We start from the raw sequence: 13590 nt of genomic DNA, 5'->3' as shown, positions 1-13590 counted from the left end.
TTAATTAGTAGGAACATTTCCTATTCTTGAAAACATAAAGTTATTTTAAAAAATCTAACAGAATCAAGAGATGTCACATTAAATAAGAGTGCCTCCTCTCTTACAGCTCATCCTTCAGGTAGCATATTAACCCTTTTTATTTTTTCGAATTGTCTCCTTACTATGATCTAACAGTCTGGTAACTCTACCCACCCGTGTCTTTGTAATACAAATATATAATGTCTATTTTAGGAATGTTACAATTCCTTATCATATTACTATATCGCTGAGCTTGTTGTAGAATAATTCTGTTCTCAGAAAGAAACCACTCGAATTTCTCCTTGAATTCAGGTTATTCATCCTGTCAGTCAAGACAGCTTTGCAAATCACCTGGGGAAAAAACTGTCTCTCAGACCAGAAAACAAACTCAAATAAAGACTCTAGTTTGCCACCCTCAGTGACCCTAGGAGAGCATTTCCAATCTTATTGGTCATAAAGAATTTCCTTTGTTTAGCAGCATACTGGGAGTTAGAAAGCAAGGAAGTAGCAAGTTCCTATAAATTTTTTAAGTGAAGTGAAGATTAATAGACCAGGGTCTTCTCATCGAGTAGGTTAACTATAGTAGGATCTTAAATTAGTGGTAAACTCCAAACCTTTTACATTTTCATCCTGTTTCCCTATTGTTCTAAATATGTAACCAATTATTTTTGTTATTTGATGGCTACTTGAGCTATGTTGAAATAGCCAAAAAAAATTAAGACTAGAGTTACCATCTGACCCAGTAATCCCTCTTCTGGGTATCCACCCCCTAGAATTGAAAACATTTATCCATAACAACATACAGACCCCTGTATTCATCGCAGCATTATTCACGGTGGCCAAGACATGGAAACAGGCAAAGTGTCCTCTGATAGATGACAAGATAAAGAAGAGGTGGTACCTATATACAATGGAATATGACTCAGCCATAAGAAAAGATGAAACACTGCCAATTGCAACATGGATAGATCGAGAATATCATGCTAAGTGAAATCAGAAAAAGTTGAGGACGATACAATCCCAATCATACGTGGGATATAAAACAGAAAGCAACAAATGAACAAGACATACAAACAAAAACTTATTGACACAGACAGCAGTTGCTTGGTGACAGGAGGAAAAGGAGGTCGTGGGAGGTAGAAAAAGTCGAGGAGATCAAATACATAGTAACTGAAGGAGATTTAACTTTGGGTGGTGAACACACAAGATATTAAAATACAAATGATTTATTATAGAATTGTACACTTGAAACCTATCTGATTTTATTAACCAATATCACTGCAATAAATTTCATAAAAATACTGAGAAATAGACGGCAACATAATAATTGAGAATTTTAATGCCCCATTTACATCAGTGGATAGATAATCCAGATGGAACAAGAGCATTAAATGACATGGTAGACTGGATGAACTTAAATATTTAGAGAACATTTCATATGAAAACATTCTTCTCAAGGGCACCAAAAACATTTTCCAGGAAAGATCATATGTAAGGCCACAAAACAAGTCTTAATAAATTTAAGACGCTCAAAATCATGTGAAGCATTTTTTTTCTGAACACAATGCTAAGAATCTAGAAACTAATCACAAAGAAAACTGGAAAAGTCACAAATATGTGATGATTAAACAACATGCTACTGAACAATCAATAGGTCAAAGAATGAATCAAAAGAGAAATTTTAAAAATACCTTGAGAGAAATGAAAATATAACATACCAAAATGTGTGGGATACAGCAAAAGCACTTCAAAGATGGAAGTTCATGGTGAGAAATGCCAACCTCAAACAAAACCAGTTCTCAGATAGACAACTTAACTCTACACCTCCAGAAACTAGAAAGAGAAGAACAAAGCCCATGGTGATAAGGAGAGAAGACATAACAAAGATGAGAGCAGAAATAAATAAGGGACTAAAAGACCATACAAAAGATGAATGAACGGAAGAGCTGGTTCTTTGAAAAGATAAAACTGACAAGCCCTTAGCTAGACTCACCATGAAAGAAAGGAAGAGGACTCTAATTAGTACAATCAAAAAATGAAAGAGGAGATATTACACCTGGTGCCGCAGATAAACAAAGGATTAACTAAACAATTATTAAATGGCCAATAATTAAATGAAGAATCAATCATATGCCAACAAACTGGACCACCTAGAAGAAATAGATAAATTCCTAGAGACATACAACCTAACGAGACCGAATTGGGAAGAAAGAGAAAATCTAAACAGGCCATTCACCAGGCAGGAGATTGAAACAGGAATTAAAATACCTCCCTGCCACCTTAAGTCCTTCAATGGTGACCCTACCAAAGATGCAAAGAACTTTTCTAAAACACACCAGAGGAAAGAGTTCTTCCAAACTCATTTTATGAGGGCAGCATGACCCTGATTTAAAAAAGAAAACCTAGATGAGGATGCCCCAGTAAAGAAAATTACAAGCCAAGGTCCCTGATGAACATAGATGCAAAACTCAACAACATATTAGCAAACCAAATTCAGAAATACATTAACAGGATTATAGGGCATGATCAAATGAGATTTATTCCAAAGACTCAGGATTGGTTCAGTATCCACAAATCAATTCACATGATACACTACATTAACAAAATGAAGCCTAAAAATCATTATCTCAAAAGCATGTCACAAAACTCAACATCTATTTATGAGAAAAATTCTCAACAAAGTGAGTACAAAGGGAATATACCTCAACGTAATAAAGGCCATGTATGACAAACTCACAGCTGATATCATACTCAGCGGTGAAAGGGCGCAAGCCTTTCCTCTCTCCCATGAATTCTGTTCCATAGAACATTATTATAATTGTTGTTTTAGCTAGTTTGAGTGCTTGTATATGGTTCTGTCACTCTAGATTTTTTAAAATCGAAAAAAGACATATGCACTGCCAGATCTCATATTCACTGAGCATGTCCTGAAAAAGTTAAGACTAATTTATATTTCAGACATTCAGATGAGAAAAAGAAATAAAAAGCATCCAAATTGTAAAGGAAGAAGTAAAAGTGTCACTATTTGCAGATGACATGATATATAGAAAACTCTAAACATGCCACAAGAAAAAAAAACCTGTCAAAATTAATAAACTAATTCTGCCAAGTTGCAGAACACAATATCAATACACAAAAATTTGTTGAATTTGTATACACTAAAACTATCAGAAAGACAAACAAAGAAAACAAATCCATTTACAATCGTATCAAAAAGAATAAAATACCTAGGAATAAATCGAATGAAGGACATGAAAGAGCCATATAGTGAAAACTCCCGGACGTTAATGAAAGAAATTGAAGAAGACACAAATAAACGGAAAGATATTTTATGATCATAGGTCAGAAAATCAATACGGTTAAAATGTCCATACTACCTAAAGCAATCTACAGATTCAGTGCAATTCCTATCAAAATATTGATGGCATTGTTCAAAGAATTAGAAAAATTACTAAATTTTGTATAGAACCATGAACCTTCATGAATACCATAAACATCTTGATAGAACAAAGCTGGAGGCATCAGGCAACCTGGTTTTAACTGTATTCTGAAGCTATAGTCATCGAAACATCATGGTGCCGGCATATAAACAGACGCAGAGATCAGTGGGACCAGAGAGCCCAGAAATGAGCCCAGGCATTATGGTTAAATAACTTAAGACAAAGAAGTGAAGAATATAGATTGGGGAAAGGACGGTCTATTCGATACACAGTGTTAGGAAAACGACACAGCCACATGCAAAAAAAAAAATGAAACCCAACCACTTTCTGACATTGTACACAAAAATGAACTCAAAATGGATGACAGACTTGAATGGAAGACATGAAACCATAAAACTCCTAGATGAAATCATAGGTGGTGATCTCTTTAATGTAGGTGTTGGTGATATTTTTTTAATCTGACACCAAAAGCAAAAGCAAAAATAAGTGGGACTACAACAAACCAAAAAGCTTCGGCACAGCAAAAAAAAAAAAAATCCACAAAATTAAGCCAAAGCCTACCAAATGGGAGAAAATATTTGCAAGTCATATATATGTTTGATAAGGGGCTCATCCCCAAAATATAAAAAAAAAGGGCTCATACAACTCAATAGCAAAAAAACGAACAGTTTAATGAAAAAATGGGCAGAGGATCTGAAAAGACACCATTACCTTGATTCCAAAACCAAAGACTTTTATTTTTTTTTATTCACACCTTTATTTACTTTTTTAAGGCGAGGCATCTTGGTTGACCTCACAGATTGCAAGGACCTCATCAACTTACAATCCCTTATTTTTATTATTATTTTTTTTATGCCTACAGCACCTGGTCTTCCTAGGTGGTCTCCCATCTAAGTACTAAACAGGCCCAACCCTCCTTAGCTTCCAAGATCAGACAAGATCAGGCTTGTTCAGGGTAGCATGGCCATAGACAGACAAAGGCATTTAAAAAAATTATTCACCAATATCTCTCATGAACATTGATGCAAAAATCCTCAACAAAATATTAGCAAACCAAATTCAACAATACATTAAAAATATCATACACCATGAACGAGTTGCATTTATTCCTGAGATGCAAGGTTGGTACAATATACACAAATCAATTAATGTGATACACCACATTGACAAATGGAAAGATAAAAACCATTTGATTATATCAATAGATGAAGAAAAATGTCTGACAAAATCCAGCATCTATTTATGATAAAAACTCTCAGCGAACTGGGAAGAGAGGGAACAGACCTCAACATAATAAAGGCCATATATGACAAACCTGCAGCTGATATCACAAAACTAAAAGCATTTTCCTTAAGATCAGGAACAAGACAAGGATGCCTACTTTCACCACTCCTCTTCAAAACTGTATTGGAAGTCTTAGCCACAGCAATAAGAAAAGAGAAATAAAAGGTACCCAAATTGGAAAGGAAGAAGTAAAACTCTCATTATTGGCCTATAATATGATACTATATAGAGAGAACCCTAAAGATTCCACCAAAAAACTGTTAGAACTGATTGATGAATTACAGAATACAGAATACAGAATTAATATTCAGAAGTCAGTAGCATTTTTATATACCAATGATGAACTTTCAGAAAGAGAAATTAAGAAAACAATCCCATTTACGAAAAAAATCCCATTTAAGAAAACAAGAAAATACCTGGGAATCAAATTAACTGGGGAGGTAAAAGACCTGTTCTCAGAAAATTATAAGTCACTGAAAAAATAAATTGATGGAAGCATATACCATGTTCATGAGTAGGAAGAATAAACATCGTAAAATGGCCATACTACCCAAAGCAATCTATAGATTCGCCACAATTCATGTCCAAATATCAATGGCATTTTTCAGAGAGCTAGAACAAATAATCCAAAAATTTATATGGAACCATAGAAGGCCCTGAATAGCCACGGCAATCTCGAGAAAGAAGAACAAAGTTGAAAGTATCACACTACCTGCTATTAAACCATACTATAAGGCTGTAGTAATCAAAACAGCATGGTACTGGCATAAAAACAGATACATTGATCAATGGAAAAGAAGAGAGAACCCAGAAATAAATCCACACCAATATGCTCACTTAATATATGACAAAGGAGGCAAGAATATACAAAGGGCGAAGAGTCTCTTTAATAAATGGTGCTGGGAAAATTGGAAAGATCCATGAAAAAAAAAAAGAAACTGGACCATCTTACACCATATACAAGAATAGAATCAAAATGGTTAAAGGCTTAAATGTAAGACCCGAAACCATAAAATCTCTAGAAGAAAACATAGATAGTAAACTCTCTGATATTGCTAACAGCAATTTCTTTTCATATCTATCTCCTTGGGCAAGGAAAACAAAAGAAAAAATAAACAAATGGGACTACATCAAACTAAAAATTTTTGTACAGCAAAGGAAACTACCATCCAAACAAAAAGACAACCAACTGAATGTGAGAAGATATTTGCTTATGATACATCCGATAAGAGGTTAATATCCAAAATATATAAAAAACACATACAACTCAACAATAAAATTACAAACAATCCAATTAAAAAATGGGCAGAAGACCTGAACAGACATTTCTCCAAAGAGGAAATACAGATGGCCAATAGACATATGAAGAGATGCTCAAAGTCACAAATCATCAGAGAAATGCAAATGAAAACCACAATGAGATATCACCTCACACCTGTCAGAATGACTATCATAAATGAATCAAAAAACAAGTGTTGATGAGGATGTGGAGAAAACGGAACTCTCATACACCATTAGTGGGATTGGAAATTGGCGCAGCCACTATGGCAAACAGTCTAGAGGTCCCTAAAAAAATTAAAAATGGATATACCTTTTGACCCAGCAATTGCACTTCTGGGCATTTATCCAAAGAAAACCAAAATAATAATTTGTAAAGATCTATGCGCCCCTACATTCATGGCAGCACAATTTACAATAGCCAAGATATGGAAGCAACCTAAGTGCCCATCAACAGATGATTAGATAAAGAAGTTATGGTTCATATATGCAATGGAATATTACTCAGCCATTAAAAATGAAACCCTACCGCTTGCAACGACATGGATAGACCTAGAGGTTTTCGTGCTGAGTGAAATAAGTCAGACAGAGAAAGATAAATACCATATGATTTCACTTACATGTGGAATCTAAGGAACAAAAAAGAACAAACTAATCAAAAACAGACTCACAAATATAGAGGACAATCTGGTGATAGCCACGGGGGATGGGGTGAAGGGTTAAAGAAGTACAAATTAGTAATTGATAGATGGTTATGGGGATGGGGAGCACAGCATAGGGAATGCAGTTAGCACTAATGTAATGGCTAAGCGGAGAGCCAGAGGAGAGAAAGAGCAATTAGGGGGATTGTTTCATAAACTAAATAAGTGTTTAACCAATGCACTGTATACTTGAAACTAATAAAAATGTAAATATATATATATATCTACACTTTTTTTAAAGAGGACATAGAGATGGCCAACAGCTACATGAAAAGATGCTCAACATTATTAATCAGAGAAATGTAAATCAAAACCACAATGAGATTCCTCCTCACATCTGTTAGAATGGCTCTCATCAAAAAATAAAAAGCAGTGTTGGCAAAGATGTGGAGAAAGAGGAACACGTGTGCACTTTTGGTGAAATGCCAACTGGTGCTGTCACTGTGAAAATAGGATGTAGCTTCCTCGAGAAATTAATTTTTTTAAAAAGCAAAAATTAATCAGTGGAACTACAATAGGATTCAGTAATTCCATTTCTGAATATTTCTCTGGGAAAAAAAACAAAAACACTAATTTAAACATATATATGTGCACTGCCATGTTCATTGTAGTTACTTACGATACTCAAGATATGGAAACAAGTGTCCATCGACAGATGAATGCATAAAAAATTTGTGATACATGCACATGCACGCAAGCAATGGGACATTAGCCATAAAAAGAATGAAATCTTGCCATCTGTGACAACATGGATAGACCCAGAGAGTCTTATGCTACACGAAATAAGTCAGAGAAAGACAGATACCATATAATCTCTCTTCTAGGTGGAATTAAAATAAAAAAGAAAATTGTGGATACAGAGAACCGATCAGTTGTTGCCAAAGGTGGGGGTGGGTGGCAGGAGAAATGAGTGAAAGGGAGGGGATCGCAAGGTTAAGAAAATGCAGTTGAAATAAAATAGAAATTTTGAATTATATACTGACTATATACAAAATATATGTTTGTATGCTCATGTATATGACATCATAGTACATGTATAAAAACGGGTATGTACCCATTATTTCTAAAGTAATGAAAATCAAATACCACATTCTAAATCTTTAAGATGAAACCAAATAATAGCATATTCTTAGCAATTTGCATAAAAACTGTACAATCAAAAGTCAAGAAATCCACATGTGACTTATTTGTATCCAGCCCAACTTTATAAACAGGTACAAAATATTCGTTTAGCTGATTACAATGCGACCTTCGACTATACAGAAGCCACTCAGAGAGCATTCTCTCCATTTCTAAAAGCCATTAAATACAGGACTCATTCTGTTGTCATAAATTTCCTTTCTCAAGTGGACCAAGAACAACAGAAAAAATTCTATTTTAATATTTAGAAGCACAAGGAACACTGTAAACAAGTATAATACATTGAGTTTGTCTCACAACCATTTTAATATGTAATGAGAATTATTCCGAGTAAAGCATGTCCTTGAGTCTATTTGGTGGAAATAGGCAAGCAATTTTCTGATTTACAACACTAGGCAGATGTGCCTTGAAGTTAAATGTTCCAACTTTGTAGTCGAAAAGTGACATATACTTGAAGGATTCTATAAACAGTCTTAACATGTACTTCAGAAAAGCAAATGTTAAAGTGGGGCTACGTCAAACTAAAACACTGCACAGCCAAAGAAACCAGCAACAAAATGAAAAGGCAGCCTACGGAACAGACAAGAGAATCTGCAAACCGCACATCTGAGAAGGGCTTCATAAGCCAACTACATAAGGGATATACTGTGCTCTCCTCGCCGGTCGGCTTCCATCCCGGACGCCTTGCCTGCACCGGGCTCTTACAGCTCCATCTCCCAGAACCCAGGTCTGGCAGGAATCGATCTCCATGAACAGCTGCCACCCCACCTCCAGCTCCAGTAAAGCTTCAGAGCCTATGTCCTACTAGATGGGAGAGGGCCACCTGACACCCCCTTGTCCCAGGATATGATGGGGGAGGGCTAGCAACATGCAGGTTGGTTCACGCCAGGGAGTTAGAACCACCCGAGACCTGGAATGGAGACAGCCGAGCCCTATAGGCCAGGTCGAAGCCATCCTCACGTGAAATCCAGAGCCTGCCCTCAGGACACACGAGGTGGAGCTGTCTGCCTCAACACATGCCCACGGCCCGCTCTTGCTCCAGTCACCTCTGTGACCTGAGACCCAGCTTCCTTCCTCATCAACACTAAAACCGCTCTATCAAGAAGTCCAGAAAACACGACCCTTCCAAACCCACATCGCCCCTTTCTCTTCAGGACCTGGCGAAGCACTGTCCCCTTCTCAAGTCTGTAACATGACACTAATATTTCACCAATGACCCGTGCACCACACACATTAAGCAGCGACTCTGTGCCCTACTGCGTGATCTAGGTGGATGAATTGCATCAACTCAGGACCTAGAATTGCAACAAAGGCAGTGAGCCTGTTGACAGGGTATGTTCAGTGTACAATGTCCCCAAACAATGTTTTCATTGTTCCGAACATAAAGTCCTATCGAGAAAAATTCATCTAGGTCAGTCGTAGGTAACAGATCGGACATAAGAGGTAGCAACGATGCCACTTAATTTATTATACGAAAATGTCTGAATTAGCACACAGCAACAAAAATGATGGAAATGATGTTTAATTTGGACATAATAGCAATCTTCAGATAATTACAGAATCAAGTTAGCATAACATTAAAAGGAAAATCTCTTTAGAGTAGGTATGAAATCATAAATCTTATGAGAAAAACCCTAACTACAGAACACTAAATAATCCCTCAAGCTTCGTTAATCCTGTAGACTTGAATATAACAAGGAATCAAAACCATGGTAAACAGAAATGGAACAATGACGAGCAAAGATCTCTTTTCTCTCCACACGACACTTAAAATCTCACCCACAAAACCATCTACTCTTCTGAATTTTTTTCTCTAGAACTTGATAAAGAAACAAATCGGTTATCACAAAGTATTATGCTTCAGGGCAAGATTCACATGAAAAGACAGGCAAGTAACTCTTAGAACTGTTTCAGTTGTCTGTCTTGGCTCCAGACTCTCTCTGCCTCCCTGGACAGACCGGCCTCCCTCGGGGCCACAGCCAGCCTCTCCCTTCCATCCCTCATTGTCCATGTCTCTCTGTGCCTATTTCTACAAGTTATCGGTCGTCTGCAGAGAGGCAGGGAGAGACCCAGACCCAGTCCTGGCTTCATCTCCACCTGTTTGGAAAATGGTTAGAATGGGGCTCGGACAGGTATGCACAGCCCAGCCTGAGGAGCCACATCCCCCTCCCAAGTGCAATTAGTCATAAGCAGTTTCCCAAATCGAGAGGCCTGCCAAGTCCCCTTTTCCACCGTTTCTCGCATGCAGTCCCATGGGCATGTCCCTGTTCTCCTCCCCCTGGCTTCACCTGACCTCCTGGTAAGGTTGGGGCTATTCTAGTAACTGGCCTGTAGAATAGGCAGCAGACCAGGCCCATCGGAACTGCTGCACCTAAGCCAGGCCTCCTGTTTCCTCAGGGAAATCTGGGGTATCTTTTTTGTGCGAACTTCTCCTTTAAAATCAAATTACAATGCAAATCGCACAGGGGATGAAGTGCGCCAGCCCGGAGCCTTCCCTGGGCTCGCTGGGACCCTCTGTCCTCCTCTCCTGGAGCACCCTGACTGGGACTGCACTGAGGTCTGTCATCGGGACGGTTGTCGGACCTCAGACCGAGTGTTCCTCATTTGGGGACCAGGAGTGTGCATTTCTGCTAACACAGGCACCAAATATTGAAAGTAGCCCCTGGAGCAGCATCGAGCAGATGCGTCCAGGAAACAATGGTCAGGGCCATTTCCCTTCCACCTCCTTCCTTTGAGGAGGGCACTATCTCCCCTGTCCCTGTCACTACCAACTGCGCACGCGCTGGCTCCTCCAAACCCATCCTCGTCTGAGAACAGAGATGGAGGGTCTCTTCGTATCCCGAGGCCATATTTCTCCGTGCTCGTCTCATTCACTGTCCATGAGGACACACGGTCACCACTTCCATCTTGCCCGCTTCCATCCATGCCTCGTGGTAACAGTGCCCCTCTCCACCTGACATCCTTGGTCCCACATCCTCATCCTGTTTCGCCCAACTTCTCCACTCATAAATCACTACCCTGAAAGGTTGTGTTCCCACTCCACATTTCCAGGGTGACGCATGAAGACCGCTGCTAAAAATGACCACACGGGTACATGATCTCTTCCAGCCAGAACCTCCTGTGAGGACCTTCTCTGCTCCCTACTGGTGCAGGCTCTTTGTTCTGCCATGACATAGCTCCTTCCTGCTCTCACCCATCCTGCCAGGCAAGTCTCATCTGCTATCCTGGATTCGAATTCCATCAGTGAACCTGAATCAGTTATTCAACAGACTGTGCAAATCTGACTGCAGCCTGCTGACCCAAACATCCACCGGCCTGCTCACCATGTCAGGGATTATGTTCACAGCTCAGCGCACACTGCTCAGGTGTCCCAAGCTGGACCGACAGCATCCCCAGATAATTCAATCCTCCCTCATTGGTCCCTGACTCATTTTTTGGTAGTAATATCCTGTCTAACCCTGAGTGTCATTCTAGACACCCTTCCGCCCCACACTCCTATCAATGAGCCATCCATCTACCCTACTGAATCCACCTAGAGATTCTCAGTGTCCAATAACTCCCTGTCACCTTTGAAGTTTCATACAAAATGTCATTTCCACAGAGCGACCTTTCTTGATGCAGCAAGCAAAATGATATGACCTTCATCTCTTTTTAAAAAATTTTTACCTGTGTGTATTATCTATTCTTTTCATATTGTTTTTTTCTGACACAATGAGATGTTCCTTGAAGAGAAAACTACTCTGAGCCTTAAGCATTTTACACAGAAGTATTCAAAGGTTGCTTTACAGTAAATGCTCAATTTATTGAAAGTGTAGATGACTCAAACTCCAAAAACTTACCTAAAAGTATTTCAAATAAATTCACTTAACTCTAAGTATATGATGATATGATCTTTGAGTGATATTCTGCAATAATTAATCGCTACAGTTGAAATCTGTGTTTTCTCTCATCCAATTATAAATTTATAGTCACAACTTAATTACGTGTCATGATAAACAATAAGGCAGAGAGGGAGAGAGAGAAATTAATGACGACTGGGATGACGGGGAGATTAGGGAAGGACTGACCGATGATGTGGTATTTGAGCGGGCAGCTAGATAAAAGAAAAAGACCCAGCCTGTTCTGGAAAAACGGTTTTCCAAAGAGAGGAACAATTTGAACAGCTCAGGGAGAAAAGGACTACTTCCTCTTCCCACTGATGCTGGTTAAAAAAATTCAATGCAGCCTATCATCCCAAGAAGTCTTCACCTACCAAAAAACATGATACTTTGCATATCACTCAACAAATACTTACACCTCAGAGTTAACTTTCGAAAACAATATCTTTTTCAAGAAAACTGTCAGCTAACTTCAAGAGGTTTCGTAGAAGGAACAAGGTACAGAGGGACACTCTTCTGTCGATATAGATTCTGTATCCATCGGAGGATGCTGGCTCGGAGTCCAGGTGGAGACAGGTGTCCCCAGGGCTGCAGACTGCTGCCTTCAGCTGGAAAAGGCAGAGACCAGATCCCCCTATGATGAGGGGAGAGCAGAAGACTCAATCAGTGGATCATGCAGAAGAGACATCCCGTCTCACCACGGGATTCAAGAGAGTCCTGAATCTTTATACAAAAACACAACAAGTGGGGTTATTCATACTGTCAGATCCTGTCGATAGAAAAAAAGCTTAACACATTTGTGTGTGAGAAGTGGTATTGCTGTTTCTCTTAACATTTTAAATATTTCCTTTCTCACCCATTATTTCAACATGAATATATTCTTTGGAAATAGACGTTTCTGTGTGCCAAATTTTCAATCATTCAGAGACTATTTAATGTTCATCAATAAAATAACGTCCAAAACATCTATTAACAGTTCTATAGAATACATCACCCGGCCTTAAAAAGCTAATGTTTCGTGCATTGACATTTCAGGTAATTTTCAGGAAATTTCAAGTTTTTTCAACCACCTTCTCATTTCCCTATGCTTTGTTCTAACATCTTAATGGCCCTATCAATTCTTTAATGACTTCCTTGGAAACCTCCCCTGAATTTTCAACCCTCCCCTGAATTTTCCAGCGGTGTTCAGCTGTGCTTTTGTTGGGATACTCACTCTCGAACTGCCTTCTGGTTTTGTAACTCAGCTTCTAGCTACATTCTATCTCGTCTTAATTTCTTATGTCCTTAATTTGAGTTCTTGACTTTAACAACACAATTAAGAGCTTTTAGAAAAATATACAAGAGCAACTTCCCAACTAATAAGAAAACTTTTTTCTGAGGAGACGATAACACTCAAAACAGGAGAAAATCCCTTGGCTCATATCAAGATCTATCAGAAGCTAATGTTTACCAAAATGCACCAGTGAGAGAGACAGGCCAGAAAACCAGAGAGAGAGACAGACTTTAACAACACAATTAAGAGCTTTTAGAAAAATATACAAGAGCAACTTCCCAACTAATAAGAAAACTTTTTTCTGAGGAGACGATAACACTCAAAACAGGAGAAAATCCCTTGGCTCATATCAAGATCTATCAGAAGCTAATGTTTACCAAAATGCACCAGCGAGAGAGACAGGCCAGAAAACCAGAGAGAGACAAGATTTGCATTATACATCTGGGAAAGTACATCAAGCTGGAAGGTGTAAAGAACCTTGTCAGATAAAATGTATATACTGAAAACCCATTAGAAAAAAATGGGCAAAAAATAAAAACCTGAGTAGACATTACACAAAAAGGGACAAACACACGGTC

The 13590-nt window shown here is 38.5% G+C and overlaps 1 pseudogene; it reads right to left on the bottom strand.

Annotated features, from left to right (window-relative positions):
* Window positions 1-4311: 4311 nt before the first annotated feature.
* On the bottom strand, window positions 4312-4430 carry LOC112471992 (annotated as a pseudogene).
* Window positions 4431-13590: the final 9160 nt, after the last annotated feature.

This window comes from Pteropus alecto, unplaced genomic scaffold, assembly GCF_000325575.1.
Source record: "Pteropus alecto unplaced genomic scaffold, ASM32557v1 scaffold78, whole genome shotgun sequence".
NCBI lineage: Eukaryota > Metazoa > Chordata > Mammalia > Chiroptera > Pteropodidae > Pteropus > Pteropus alecto.
Note: the sequence above shows the minus strand (reverse complement) of the source record. Positions and strands in the feature narration are given on the sequence as shown.